Source organism: Sus scrofa, chromosome 2, assembly GCF_054392235.1.
Source record: "Sus scrofa isolate SSC_HxYL_T2T_F1_AM1 chromosome 2, Sscrofa_HxYL_maternal_Yorkshire_Landrace_v2.0, whole genome shotgun sequence".
In the NCBI taxonomy this organism is placed as follows: domain Eukaryota; kingdom Metazoa; phylum Chordata; class Mammalia; order Artiodactyla; family Suidae; genus Sus; species Sus scrofa.
In genome coordinates, this window is record NC_139384.1 from 131,875,090 (window position 1) to 131,889,274 (window position 14,185).

At 37.0% G+C, this 14,185-nt stretch overlaps 1 long non-coding RNA gene across 3 annotated transcripts in view; it reads left to right on the forward strand.

The window, feature by feature from the left end:
• The window catches only part of LOC110259775 (uncharacterized), a 1,242,567-nt gene that overhangs the window by 511,804 nt on the left and 716,578 nt on the right, over window positions 1-14,185 (forward strand). The window contains exons 3-4 of one of the 3 annotated variants that reach the window (XR_002341858.2): window positions 13,227-13,286; window positions 13,463-14,139. The exons of the other annotated variants lie outside the window; for them this stretch is intronic. This is a non-coding gene — a long non-coding RNA (uncharacterized LOC110259775). The remainder of the gene's footprint in view (window positions 1-13,226; window positions 13,287-13,462; window positions 14,140-14,185) is intronic. 3 annotated transcript variants of the gene reach the window in all.

Sequence of the window (14,185 nt, forward strand, 5' to 3'; positions counted from 1 at the left end):
TCAAAGAACTAAAATTCTCCCAAAGACTGAAAACTTCCTTCTTTTTTCTTAGGTTTGACACTATCCTCCTCAAAAAAAGTACTTTAATGGTTGGTTGCTGACTTTGTTCACCTTGATCTGGGAAGCTCTAGAAAAAAGGTGACCAGTAACCATTAATTAGCTATATATTCATTCACCTCTAGAGGGAAAACTAGAAGTGAGAACTAACAGTGATCATCACACTTCATGATTCTTTCTTATTCCATTAAGGGTCAGGGTTCTTCTGATATAATCGCACATTTTAGCAATTAAACCTCATCTTAATTATCTCCCTCTCTTGGGAGCCAATGTTCCTAGATGAAAAGAAGATCCATTATAGGTCATACATTACTAATTAAAATAAATTACTAATACATTGTCCTTGTAGTGATTCCTTGTTTTGTTGAGAATTCCAATGTTTAACATTTCAAAGGCTTATAAAATACACCATGATCTGGCTCCTTCATGACTTTCCAGTCTCATGTCTCATCATGTTACCCTTGTGTTCTGCTCCAGTAACATACTATTGATGTATTCATGTAATTTCATGAATCTTGCATGCTGTTCCCTCCTTTATTCATCTGTTCCCTGTCTGAAATGCCTTATGTTGCCTTTCCCCATCTGCTCCTGTCTAACTCCTGTTCTCCCTTTAAGATGTAAGGAATCACATCTTCTAGAGTTATTTTATGACATTTATTTCCTTTCTTTGAACTTATGAAAGTGCCACTGTTGGGTAGGGAGTCTCACCATGTCTTATATGGGTCTATATCATGTTATTATCATAATAACTAACCAAGTCACAGAATGTGTGCTTTCGAAACTGGAGGCTTGAGTTGATTCACCTTTGCATTTGATGTTTTTACCTCCTAGAGTTTTTAATATTTAATAGAAGCTCAAAAGTTACTTAAATAAGTAAATGATGTTACCAGATATAGAGTTTAACTTTACATAATTGCTACATAGGAAAACTCTTTGCATCAGAGTTGCCTTTCCAGAGACATCCATACTCTTCTAACAAATAGCCACTTATAACTAATAGCATTGCCTGTATTTTTGTATCAGGCCCCTAATGTTAAAGGAGTTCCAGTTTCTTCCCTAATAGTATTTTCATTAAAAACATTAGATAGCCCCTGAGGCTGTTGATAATTAGATTAAGATGCAAAATGAAACAAAATAAAATCCTGGGAACAATAAATTTATGCAAGACATTTGAATTTGGCTGAAAGGTCTGCTAATGTTCTGAAATTTGTGGATCCCAGGCAGCCTTATCATAATACTTGCTTATAGATCCAGATTGTAATTAAGCTTTCTTTTTAGATAGGTATACCCTTTATTTATCTGAAATTGTAGACTTACTAGTTTGGCATCTATTCCTTCCAAAATGTTTTACTTGATACATTACAGTCTGAATTTCAGACTGAAATTATTAACTGAATTATTAAGTCAGATAAGTTTTTATAAAAGAAGCATAGATTTTTGACACATGTATCCCATTGTTGACCTCTGGTTTACACTTTACCAACTTGAGGGGTAGTTAATATTAACATGATTGTTTAAAGCTTTTATTGACCTCCATTGTCTCTTGATCATGTCTGGGAGATGGATATGGGCTAAAACCTTGGGTTGGCAATGCTCATGGGGAACTTACATTAACATTTACTGCAGTGTTTTTAGAACCTTAATTTCTAGATCTCTTGAATGCATATTGCCTGGAATGGCTCTTAAAAGATAAACCTCAGAACCCCACTACACACTAAATCCATTCTAATTTCTAAGTGTAATCTAAGGAATATACATATTTATCAAGGGATTTTTTTTTTCAAACTGTACCGTGAATCTGGAAAGGCAAGATCTGCTTTGTAATAATAATTATGTTCAGTGGAGTAACTTATGAATATCTTATTTGGACATACATTTATCATTCAGTTAAATATTTATGTGCCAAAGTGTTTTAATAGTAGGAAATATGGAGGTGAAAGAGGGGATTAAGAACTTTAGGATTTGGAGAGTTGGCAGACAACATGCACATACACAACTGAATATTTATTAAGTGTGTTCTGCTACTTGCACCCACCACCCCATTAATTTTTTCAAACATAATGGAAGCTAAGCGTTTTCTTATGTGCGTATGGGGAAGTCGTACATGCTAGACTACAGACAGTCTTCATAGTGGAAGGGATCACGTAACAACTCTTCTAAAACTAAGACGTCATGTTTGTTGCAGTACAACTCCGTTTCCAAACTGCTGTATAAACAATAATGCTGATCTCTGATAGGATCTCATCCTGTTGATGCCCAGGAATCCAGCTTGCAATGATTCCATCTTTCTGAGGTGTTATCAGGAAGTTATACTGCACAAAGATCCAGACTTAACATGGATGCTTTCTAGAGATTTATTATTAATGGGCAGGGTAGAATGTTGGGTTTTGGTTGCTTTAAATTTTTCACAGACTTAAATAGTAGTTCTGTTTTCTGGCATAGAATTTTCCCTGTTCTCTTGTGGTAACCACTCCGCCCAAGGAGACCCTCGATCCTGCCAGTAGGGTCTCTTTAAGTACCCTTAGAGCATATGTGGCTTGGTTTCCATGCAGGCAGTTATTCTTGTTAGTCACATCAGTTTGGATGAAAGGATGACAGTTCTACTTCTAGCTTGGCAAGTTGCTAAAACGTGGATCACTTAACTCTCACCCTACAGTTCACGCACATACTTGAACATATCGTCTTAACTATACTGATGTGTAATAGCTCTTGAAAACCTAGTTGAAAGACAAAATATCTTCAATAATGTAAAATCTACCTTTAGATTAAAGCGGAACACCCCTTCTTACCAACATCCATGTACTATCAATTTTATTACATTGCCCCTTTGGGTTGTCATTGGCTTATGTTGAAAGATGGTGTCTAGGAGTTCCCCTTGCTGCTCAGAAGGTAAAAAAACCAGACGTAGTGTCTGTAAGGATGTGGGTTTGATGCCTGGCCTCGTTCAATGGGTTAAGAATCTGGCATTTCCTCAAGCTGTGGTGTAGGCCTGCAACTGCAGCTCAGATTCAACCCCTAGGCTGAGAACTTCCATATGCCTCAGGTACAGCCCTAAGGAAAAAAAAAAAATGATGTCATTGGAAGCAACACAATGGGCTCAGTGGTGTATGTATTTACCATAGGAATTAAGTTGCTGGTTCACCAAATGTCAGAGTATGCTTTTCATATAGAATCTGGGAGAGATTTCTCTGTGTTTCTCAGAGCAATTGGTATATCTTTACCTTATGAACACTGTAAATGATATAACTAGTCATATTTTCCCCTTCCTGCTAACTGATAAAAATTGACAAATTTGAGATACCACTTTGCTAACATGTATAGGATTTTACAGCATAAATGTTAACTTATCTTTGTGTACCTTCACATTTATTACCCTCAGTTTTTCATTGCCTCAACTTTTTTCTCAACTGAAAACATATTTTATTATTCTATTCTATATGTTTTTTTTTCATGATATGTCTTAAATTATTTCTGGAAAAATGCAAGATATAAGGTTGGTTTATTTAAAGACATGTGATCAGTATATTAAAAGGCTTCAACCTAGGATAACAGAGAATTCAAAGAAAGTTAGCAAGATTAGAAGATGGGTGGAAAAGAAAATAAACAGGCCTGGGAACTGTGATAGAAGAATGAACTTTGGTAAGTCCTTATAGTGGAGATCCATCTCAGTAAGAGAATCATAAGATTGGTTTTGACTAGCCAGTACACAGAAGGAAAAATGATTACAGGAAATGGAAGTACTTACAGGAAATGGGCCAAGGCTGCATGTTCCTGCTCATGTCAGAGATTATTTTATACTGAGAAATGGGACCAGGCATATACTTAGCATGTTTGATTTTTGTGGTAACCACTCATCCCAAGGATTAGCTGTTCTGTTTTCACCACAAATGTGGCCCTGAAATTGAAAGTAGCACACTGAGGCATATGTGAATTTTGTAATGAACACTAGTGAGTTTGATTCATTTTAGCATGGACTGCTTTGTTTGGTGGCTGCTGTTCCTATAATACTTGATCATAACTACATTTGTTGTTTAAATCTTAATTATAGCAGGTTGTAGTCACGGGAAAGTCATTTCATTCTTCCATTTGGATCACTCTTGCACATTACACCTAGAGAATATTTGAGAGAACATGTAACCTAATCTGTTGAATACTTGCTGAAACTGGGGCTCAGACCAGTTGTGTTATTTGTCCAAGGTCATAACCAATTAGCAAAAGAACAGAAAGTACAACAGAAGTTATTTGATTTATGGACCAGCAGAAACTCAGAATGTCTCAGTTATTACCCCCCCATTGAGAGTTTTAGACCAGTTTTTTCTTTTTTTTTCTTTTTTTTTTAACAGAGACCAAGTCCCAACCCATTTGAGGCTAAAATCAGATACAGAAATTACTGGAATTAATGGTTACTTGGAAATGATATTTATGGCCTGTGCTGTTTCCTGTGACTTGAGGTGAAGTGGGATAAAAGTAAGATGTGAGGACAGTAGGGGCATTTTGAAGATGGAGTTGTGCCAGAATCACCCTAGTGACTTGAGGTAGATAATAGAGATAAATACAGGGAGATGTATGCTTGCTTAAGTGCATATTGAAGTAATTATCTTGATAATCTACATAAAAGACCATATTTTTGCTAAAATTAGGATGAATGGGGTTTTAGGATTTTATTATCTAATTATCTCATTTACAAAATTGAGTTTTGCTGATATAGACAAAGCAATGGTTATTCAGTTTCTGTAACTGACAGATATAAGACATTTTGTGCTTACAAAGTAAAATGTGATTGAGAGCCTAGAAGTGAGGGAATTTGTTTATTGTAAGCAATCTGGAGAGCTTATTTGAGGACAATTTTGTTCTTTCAACACATAACATGTTTTGTTTTAGTTGATGGAGTTTCCACTCATTGGGTAATTGTATCAACTGTATTTATTTCAATAAGCAGACTATATTTACATGAAGCTGAGCATATACACCTAAGGGTTCTTCTTAGTGTGTGACTCTCAATCTCTATAAATCTCGATCAAGTAACACTACAGTGAAAAACAGTACTACTCTCCTTGTTCCTACTTTTTGGTAATAATAATGACTTCTCATGTTTTACAGACTCATTGTCTTTTGAGTCGTGTAACTTCATGAGGCAAGCAAGGCAGGGTCATTGATCTCATCTTATAGGTAAGAAAGCTGAGACCCAGATAAGTGATTTCACATATCGAAGTCAAAAAGTGAATCAATGGCCAAATATGGACCAGAACCCAGGCCCTTTACTCCCTGCCTGGGCCCTTTATCAATCCCGTTGTCATCACCATGGTCCTAGTCCATGTGACCTCTCAGCTGAGTTGATTACTCAGTATACCGTACACTCCTGTTATTTGTCCCCTTCTCCCAGATCCATCTCTAAGTCACTCTCACGTTTTAATGGAGTAAGCTTGCTAAAATTGAAGATAATTGCCCCAGAGCTTTACTGTTGATACTACAATGGGAGCCTGTTGAATGTCCACACCTCCACACGTCCAACCTGAAAATATATACAAGTTAATGTCATATGGAGAAAGGACTTTTGACCAATGGGAGTTGGAAGCCTTTAAGAAAAATTTCCCACTTGTTCCTCCTTTTTTTGCCCATGGCCACCTGGGCCTGAAATGAGGTTAGGCCTATGGGGAAATGTTCCCAATGATGGAACAATCCATTGTATTTAGCAGCACCTGTTACAACATGTATCCTCATGTTCACTCTTCCCCTTTCCCTATTTATTTCTCTTACTCCTTTACTCCTGTTTCCTAGGGTAGTATGCCCTAAAATCATATTCCATGAGCTCTCAGCCTCAGGCTCTGATTTCTAGGGAGGCCAGGATAAGACACCAGGTTCATCTCTATCTCATTCTTTGGCTTACAATGTTCTCCTCTATGGTCCCACTTGGATTACTGCACTGTTCTAGTCTGTTGATCCAAATCTTATTATATATTGCTAGTTCTTCCAGGATTGTTTTCCGTGGTGTCCCTGGCCCCCTGTAAATTTTTTTTTTCCTCTCAGAAACTTCCATATTTATGTTGAACAAAGAAAACCACACTATGTCTATATTTCCTGCAGTGAATATTTATAGACAATTTTGTATAAGCTGACCTTCTTGGTAATTCATAGACACCTTTAAATCCTTGGGTTATTTATCTTGTATCTGAAGCACCTGGAATGATGTGTTTGGTTATTTTCCAGTTGCACAAAAACAAATGATTATTTTCCATCTGCAGCTTATACAAAGGAAGAATGAATTGCTCATTCTTAGCAACTTCATCACCCATTTAATTTACATGAAGGTATTTTGGGTGTAGTATGTCTGAAGGATTGTGGCAGTACAGTTCTGCAGTAGTTAGATTATATTCTGTGTTATGTGATAATAGTTGAAACTCACAAACTACTTCTTTATGTAATGTTTGTAATGTTTTCTTTCAATGTGAAGTTTTTGGTCAATTCAAAGCATTCAGGAATCAAAGTGAAGGAAATATTTCATGCTTCTAAGCATTTTCATTCCACAACTTGTAGTAAATGTGTTACCTAAACTTTGATTATCAATGAAAAATTAGACACAAAATGTTGGCACAGCTTAACAGAAACTCCATGGCCTTTGCATAGAAGAAGGTAATGCAGAGCAGGTATTTTGGGGCAAGCTAAGCTGTATGTTAACAAAGCAATTTTAGCTATACTGTATCAGGGTGGGAATTTGGGAAGGTTCATTTAAGCAATAATACTTATACAGTGGGCTGTTCAGCCTAACACATGTGTGTGTATATGTGCGGGTATGTGTGTTGCCTTCTCACTGAGAGTAAAATATTAATCGTACAAAAATTTTAAATCCTATCCCAGTTCTTTTTATTACCATATAAATTAGGCTAAAATGAGAGGATCTATGCTAGTGGAAGTGTGACTCCATATTAGAAATTAATGATTTAAATTTTTTTTTTAAATCAGGCTTTTTATTTTATTTTTTATTTATTTATTTATTTTTTTAATCTTTTTGCCATTTCTTGGGCCGCTCCCTCGGCATATGGAGGTTCCCAGGCTAGGGGTCGAATCAGAGCTGTAGCCACCAGCCTACGCCAGAGCCACAGCAACGCGGGATCCGAGCCACGTCTGCGATCTACACCACAGCTCACAGCAACGCTGGATCCTTAACCCACTGAGCAAGGGCAGGGATTGAACCCGCAACCTCATGGTTCCTAGTCGGATTTGTTAACCACTGCACCACGACGGGAACTCCCAAATTTTTCTGATATTTAAGTCACTTCATATTAAATTAAGGACTTACCAAGGCAGTTCACTATTTTGAGTTTCCTTTTAGTACCATTTTTTTTCAGTAGCTCATTAAGTGGGGCAAGGCACTTTCATTGAGGGGTGGGGAACGTCTCTTTTCCCCTTTCCTTCTTGCTCTTCTGTGGAAAGTGCTCAGGACAACAGAATAGCTGGGCTTTGAGCCACCATCATAACTCTCAGAAGAAATGAATTATCTGACTAGAGACTTAGGGGACACGTTGAGCCCACTCTGTGTAGCCTCTCTTTCTCCTCTTTATTTGGGAGTCCACTGGCATCATGGTGCATACATTCTTCTCTGAGCCTCTAGGTGTTGGGTTCTAAATGTGAAGACCCTCCTCCTCCAGCTGGACCTGTCAGTCAGGGCCAGACAGCCAGGGCCTGAGATGGGGGAGCCTCTGTCATTCAAAGGTCAATCCTACCTGATTTATAAACCTAAAGAATACAAACCAGTATCAATTTAATTAAGAATAAAGGTGACTTGAAACCTTACATCTCTTACTGTCATGACTCTTAATATTGGTTCTGAATCTAGGCAGGTAAACGAATCGTTATTTAGACTGTATCAACCTGTGGCAGAACAGTCTTTACTTTCTCTATGGTGGCAGTAAAGGTGCATCAATGCCCAAGAAACTAGAAATAATCACTGGGTAAAGGGGAACTCCACTGACTGCAGCATCCTACAGATGATGAAGGAATGGTGTGCTCTCAATAAGGAATTGAAAAACCATAAATAATTTACATTTGCATAAGCTAGTTCATGAATTCTAAAGTTAGTTCTTTGTCTGTGTGGCCAGCAGTGATGGATATTAAAAATGTGAATACTCCTCTCAAGGAAAACAAAAATGTGTACCTTTGTGATTACATAGATTGAACACAGTTAAAAAGACAAGATGGGTTGTATTGGAAAGTATGGCATCTAATGCTCTTAGTTAATTGTGCAACTTTATTCTGCAGAGTGATTTCAATTCATTTTTCAAACTAAACATTTGGCATTGCCCTCCAGCTAACAGCTCTGGAGATGAAAGGTAATTATTTATAAACTGGCCCCTCTTGCCTTTGAAGGCTCCAATTCCCTCATCCTGGCCTTCCCCCAACTCTCCTTGTCATTGATTTGAAACAAAATGATTATTCAGGTTAAAACAGGATATTCTAAATATTATAAATATTTTCTGGGAGGATACATTTTGCTTTTTATGATACTGAGTTTTTTTGGTGGGGTTTTAGGAAGTGTTTCTACTTTAGATGTTTATATTTTGGGAAAGTATTATTTATGGGTCTAAGGTTCTTGAACATTTTGCTTGAGTTCTTCAAAAAGTCTTTAAAACATATTCCAAAAATATATGTACAATTTTACCCACAATAGGCAATGTAAAATATATACTCGGTGCTTCAGTAAAGCAAGTACTGGATATTTGACAAACCCAGCTTTGACTCTCAGTGCTTTGCTATTCAGTTAAGAACATGCAACACAGAAATTGCTTTTATATTCCTTTTTCACCATCTCTCCAAAACATGCTCATACATATATGATAAAAAGCTCTTGTAAAAGCATCATTTAAATGGCCATTAAATAGGCAGGGTGAACTAGTGCTGAACTTGTCCATCTTTTACCCCAAGTGAATCATTTGTGTCTGGTTGTTCTTTAACAAAAAGTGTAATATGCAAATATTAGTACTGACCTCTCTCACATAAGTCATTTTATATTAAAAAAAAAAAAAACTTGCTGTGACTTGGATCTTTGGGGACTTTGTTTTCCTTCTTGCTCCATCCCTCCTCAAACTACAAGCTTCACCTACATTCTCCAGGTGAAAACCGCTTTCCTGAACTAACTCAAATGGAGCGGTGAGATTAACCACCGTTCCTCCCCTGTCTACCATAAAACATTCCCTTTCAAAAAACAACAACAAGACAGAAAGAATGAACATTTGACCTTTGTCTCAGACTTACCAGAGAGGGAAGGAAAATGTTCTAGCGTCAAGCCATGTCATTTATATGATTTTGTAAAAGATCTCGTTTCCTGAGTTCTCTTAAACGGACTTTAGCATCACTAGGTTAAAAACTGCTCCTGCACTCTGATTTTGAGAATGTATTTTTCATGGGCTACACCCTTGAATTTCAAGTGGGGAAAAAAAGGAAATTGGCTGAGCTTAGGGTTGGGACACATGAAAATGAACAGATATGAGTAAGCTTTTGTTGAACTAATTACTCTCTCAAATAGAAGGTTTGGGATCACAGAGAAAGGCCCCCTTCCCTCTAGAAGATTTTCATGTGGTTGTGCTGGCCGTGACCCTGGTCTTTCAGTCATGGGCCTGGTGAATGTGAAATGATTTTGTATGTCAATCTGAAATGCCTCCAATGATTACAGTGAAGTTATCAAATGGAGGTCAGAAGCAAGGCAAATCATGTCTATCACCTTGGGAGAAACAAGATTTGAGGAGAGCATAGTTTCTGAGTGGGATAATTCAACAGAATTGGGAATGAGGAAGGTCTCAGGGTTGGAATATAGATGCTGCCTATCAAAATGGGAGAGAGCAGCTGGGGAGAAGGGAGGGCAGGCTGCAGCCCCTCCTACATACTCAGGCTTTCCTCACTATTGAGATGAGTTCCCAGGCCTTTCACCATGCAAATGGGATTTCAGTCAAAATGCATTGAAAATATAATAGAATAAATACGTTTTATTCTTGTAGCTCTACTTGGATGGAGAATTTAATATTTTTAAAGTGAGTATATAAAATTCTTCTAGAAACAGTCCTCTGAATTTCAAGTAGCATCTTTGTTAAGAAATGTCTTTTGAAGTTGAGTTTAACTACAATGAAAACACTACATGAAAACACAGTGTAAATGAGAGTGGTTATTTCTCTGCACACGTTGTGTGTTCCTATAGCAACCCTTCCAATTTTACCTGCCCCTATTGACCAGATATATTTTTAGTGACTGCTTACAGAGGAATCAAAAATGAATAAGAGAAAAAAAATGGGAAAGGATATGAGAATTAAAGCCACCTTTTGTTCTTTTTCTATCACAAGTTAACTGGCTATAAGTGCCCCCCAGTGCCTCAAAATAAGTGTCATGGAATTTTTTTTCTCTTGCCTTAGTGGACCCCTAAGATTCTTTGTGCAGGAACTCCACAAAAACTGTTGGGCCCATATTCTTACCTAAAGTTTTTGAATTCTTAGACAAATGCAGGCCTATGACTATGTATGTTTGTCAAATGCAGGCTATATTTATCCAACCTGTGCTTGCAGCAACTGTGCTGTCAAGAGAAAGGTAAATATTAATGAAGAATATTTCTCAGGAAAGGATATTCAGTGAGTCCTCTTTATCTGTCAAAACTGACTCAATCAGTACACACTTTCTGGACAGATCGAATGTTTATAGAGTCATAAATTGACATTTATCTGACAAGTTTTGTATTCCTATCAAATGGCTTCCTTTATTATGCCTAGGTATTTCAATATAGCATTGGTGATTCTAAGGAGAAATTAAACATCATTTTTCAGATGATGATAAGGATGAAATGAGATGTATAGTTAGTGGTTCTCTCAAGGGTTATTTGGATATGAAATGTAAACACTAGCTTTAATTAAATCCTAGTATAGAAGTTTACCCTTGTCTGCTAAGATATAAAACAATCCTATTATAAAAGGAATCATTATTAAATTAATTGTGATATAGTATGTATGCATGAAGAGATGTGTGTGTTATATTCTTTAAAATATTTGCAAGTGATGGGGTTGCTTTCTTCTCTGTGACTTTTTCCCCCTCAAAATAAAAAAATATTTAAATAAACACATCAGAAATACTTTGTTTTCCAAAAAAATTTGCTATTTTAGAAGAATAAAACTTGCATAATATAGGCATGTTCAAACACATTCACACACACACACGCACTCCAATTTAAAATCAAGAACAGGAGGTAACTATCTTTTATTGACGTCTACTATGTGCCTGGTAAATGCCAATAAAAGCATATATTATAAAATTAGACATAGCATGTTTAGCTTATATTTAACAAGATGTGTTATTGCCTCCCAACATTAGGCTTATTAAGCAATTTCAGTATACATTTACAATATATACGATAGTTGAAATCCTGAAATGTGTCACAGAATTTTTAAAAGACCTTAAATATCAATTGGAAAAGTTGAATTTGGCAGCTGAAGATCCAGAGCCAAACACAGCAGAGAAGTAAGAGGCTCTGAGATGACAGAGAAGGAAGCCTGTACCTCTGACTCTTTTCCGGAAACATCCAGAGGGCTGGGGAGAGCACAGCCAATGAAAACACCTACTGCCATGAGAGACTGCAGTCAAATTAATGGAAACTTTATGCCCTGAACCCTCACATTGACTCAATCCCTGTTTTGGATAGTTGAGAGAATCCTAGCAATAGAAATCAGGACTGATCCTAGGAGCAGATGGCCTGCTAACAAGAACCTGAGGACCCCGATAATAGTCCCTTTGCCTTTCCTTTCTATTTGTCCAAATAATCCTTTCTTGTCAACATTCACAGTCTTTCAGGGTAGTTAATGTCCATCATGTATCTGATGACAAGCTCATCCATTTTAGACTTGATTTTTCTCAAGATGTAATTAATCCAAAAACCTTGTAGTTCAAGTTGGCATTCATGCCATGTATCTGAAGGCAAGCTCAACTAAAGAAATTCAAGAACACCTACATGTCCTGGCTAAACTTTCTATTGCTTTGACATACATTGCTGTCATTCTTATCACATGTTTTTTTTAATTTTGTACCTGTGATTAATCCATTAGTGGACTTGGAGTTAGAAGTTACGTGGTGCTCAGAAGTGTTTTTGCTTTTTTACTTTTTTTGATCGTTTGTTTTTAAGGATAAGTATGTCAGAGCTACAAAAAGGGTAGATCTCTCAGTCAGGGATTGATTAGTACCCCCCATTGAGGAATGTAGTAGATATCTTTAAACTTAGTCTGTTCAGCACCTTTGCCATTTAGAGATTCTCCTTCTCCTACCTAATGAAGCTAACAATCACATAGCTTCTCTGTAAGTAATAAGGTGCTTGGCAATTATGCTAGTTTGTCCAGAGTATCCTATCCTTGTAGAATCATTGATTGATTCAAGACAACCAGTAATAATCCTTCCTGACGGGGTGACATGGACATGGCATTTAAAGTTCTTTCTTTAGAGATCAAGACTGTTGAATGTTCTTAAGGATTATTATTGCTACCACTTTGCAGAAAACACCCTGGAAAGAGGTCTATGAGGGGAAAGGAGGGCCAAACTAAGAGAGGAAATTAGATTTCCTAAGGACATCATTAAATTTCTAGACCAAAACATACCTAAAGATAAATATTCATAGCTATTCTAGGCTTATGTATCAATATGCTATTTTTGTTTCATTTCAGTAGAGTGTGTCACTTATAACCTTAAAAATCTTGAGTACATGAGACACCATGTAGTTTTCCAAAAATCAAAGCATAGGAAACAAGATACAATCGGGATACAAAATAACTGATGCTAAGTCTATCTTCTTGATTCCCTTCAGTTTTCTTCTCTGTAAACCTGCTCTGTAGGTATGCATATGACTTCTCTGGTTTGGCATAACAGTGGCTTCTACCTGGCATGTAACCTAGAGTAAGAACCAGAATTACCACTATTCTTCAAAGTGCTACATCACTTGTTGTCTTAAATTTCCACCTGACTTCCAGTTCGGGGAGCCACTCTTATTTTCTCCTGAAATTTTCCTGATATCCATTATCATCTTTTAAAATCATTCCTTTAGTTTGAAATTCCCGGAAAAGAGAATATGGTTGGATCCCCAAGATCATGCTCTCATCTACCTGTTACTTGTGTGAGATCATATGGTATTCTTTCTTTTCTGGGTTCACTCCTAGAGAGAAGACTGTGATACCTGAAGAACATAGCATTATAGGAAAGCAATGATCAGCATTAAGGTATGGATCATATGATAGTGATGATTATAATAGTCTTATCTAAGAACCAGATGAATCTTATGCACTATCTCAGATTTTCAATGCTCATCTTTTTTCCACTCCTATAAACATTTTTTCTGCCTCAACTGTTGCCTCAAAACACCTAGTAACTCCTTATTTGCTCTTTCCAAATGCAGATGAAATATACGTGGCAGAGTCTGAAATCTCTACTCCCAAGCAGCTATTGATTTGACTGATGATATGAAGTTAAAGCCTGGGGAGTTGATGCTTGTGGGGTCCAAATTTGAGCAATGGAAGGTAAGAGAGGAGCATCTAGAAAAGGCATCCTTCCATCTTCTCTCTGTAGGAGAGTTCAAGATATTCAAGGTGTAACTTTTCCATACATCCTATCAGGAGATTTCTGTGCCTGGGGTCACCTGCAGAAAATTGGCTATGTTTCTTTGCAGCTCATTATGAAGAAGCAGCCAGTGAAGTAATGTACCACCTGGCAGTCACTTCCTATCCTTTCTGGACCCAGTTTCCTTCCCTTACTTGTGCTGATTAAGATTGCTCCCCCTTCAATAAAGCATTTAGTCTTAACTCATGCTTTGTTCTCTAGAGTACACAGAACATGAATTGATGAGTTTGTACCACCAGGACTTGACTATCTAATCCTCCTAACAACTTTATGAGATGGTTATTGATATTATTCACATTTCAAATGAGATGAAACAGTCAAGGTTTCAGGAGGAAACAGTGGCACTCTCCCCCTAGGATAACTGAGAGGATCAGAGGATTTATTTATAAAGGAACTCTTTCTAATTGTGTGGATGGGGTAAGAAATCCACATTTGGTGCAGGAATTGGGAGAGAAAGTGGGATAATTGAGAAGAGCAGAGGATTTATTTATAAAGGAACTCC